Source organism: Meles meles, chromosome 19 (assembly GCF_922984935.1).
Source record: "Meles meles chromosome 19, mMelMel3.1 paternal haplotype, whole genome shotgun sequence".
Taxonomy (NCBI): Eukaryota; Metazoa; Chordata; class Mammalia; order Carnivora; family Mustelidae; genus Meles; species Meles meles.
This window is the reverse complement of record NC_060084.1, coordinates 49,696,934-49,698,240: the sequence shown is the minus strand read 5'-3', so window position 1 is coordinate 49,698,240 and position 1,307 is coordinate 49,696,934.

Sequence of the window (1,307 nt, the reverse complement as noted above, 5' to 3'; positions counted from 1 at the left end):
TTTTGCCACAATAAAAAAAAAAATGTAACACTAAAAAAAAAAATGAGGGTGTTTAGAAACATTTATGAATCTTGCCAGAATGCCATATTGGTTGAATTTGGTAATGAAAAGAGTTGACCTGTGCAAGACCCAAACAGGGCAAGAAGCATCAGGTGGAGTCCTGCCTTTGTCTCCAAACCTGGCCCAGCCTCGGTGGGGACCAACCCAGAGGGCTCCCCAGAGGGTGATGGGAAAAGGAACGCGTGGATGGAGGAGGCCCAGAGCAGTATTTGGGGAGGGAGGCGACGGATAGGGGGCCTGCCTGCCTGTCCAGGCAGGACCGCCAGGGGACGCTCGCCTCCATGCTTGGTGCAGTCCCAGAAAGTGGGTCCGTCTGTCTCTCCAGCCTCTTAGGGCTCACTAAGTGATGGCCGCGCAGGGCTGGGCATTCCATCCCACAGCATCCAAGCCCGGGGTGGGCACTATTATCATCCCCATTCTTTCAGATTCGGATTAAGGGGTTAGTGAGGCTTCAGCACGGAAGCTGGTTTTCTGCCAGCTTTTTCGCTCCAGGCCTAACATCTCAAGAATCCCTCTGCTCTCTGCAGACCACCACGGCCTCTGGCCTGGGTGTGTATACCCATCTACCAGGTCAGGGGTTTGTAAGCATTTCCTGGCCCATTTATTTCCACACAGCCCCTCCAGGATGATTTGGAAACTCCTCTCCTAGCTCATGATGCTGGGGACACGGCAGTGACAGAGACAGCCCTGGCCCTGCTCTCCTGGGGCTCAGAGTCCAGAGTGGGCAGAGCTGGGAGATGGGGGTGGGGTGGGGTGCAATCTAAGGGGACATCGGGGAGGGCTTCCTGGAGGAGGCAATGACTGAGTGGGACCTGAGGACTGGAAGTGAGCCTGGGAAAGAGGGGTGTTTTGTTGTGCTCACAGTTCTGACTCTGGCCTCCTAGCCTCCTGCCCCTTCATTAACTCAACAGATTGCCTGCAATCTGCTTGGGGCCCAAGGCTGCTCTGTGCCTGCTGGGGATACAGCAGTGACTGACACTGTCTTGGCCCTCTCTCACTCATGTTCCAATTGGATGACAACTTCGTGATCACAGAACCAAGTATTCCAAGAGGCAGGGGGAAAAGATAGAAATTTGTGAGCTGGGTTATGTGCCAAGGTCCTAGCCGAGGGGTTTGCCTAGTGTGGAGCGGGCGTTAGGAAGCTAAGGAGAATGCGTTCATTTATAATTCGTTTTATTCATTTTGGAATTCCTAGAACTGGGCCTGGTCCATAGATGGGACTCAAGCACCGTCTGTCTGTCTGTCTG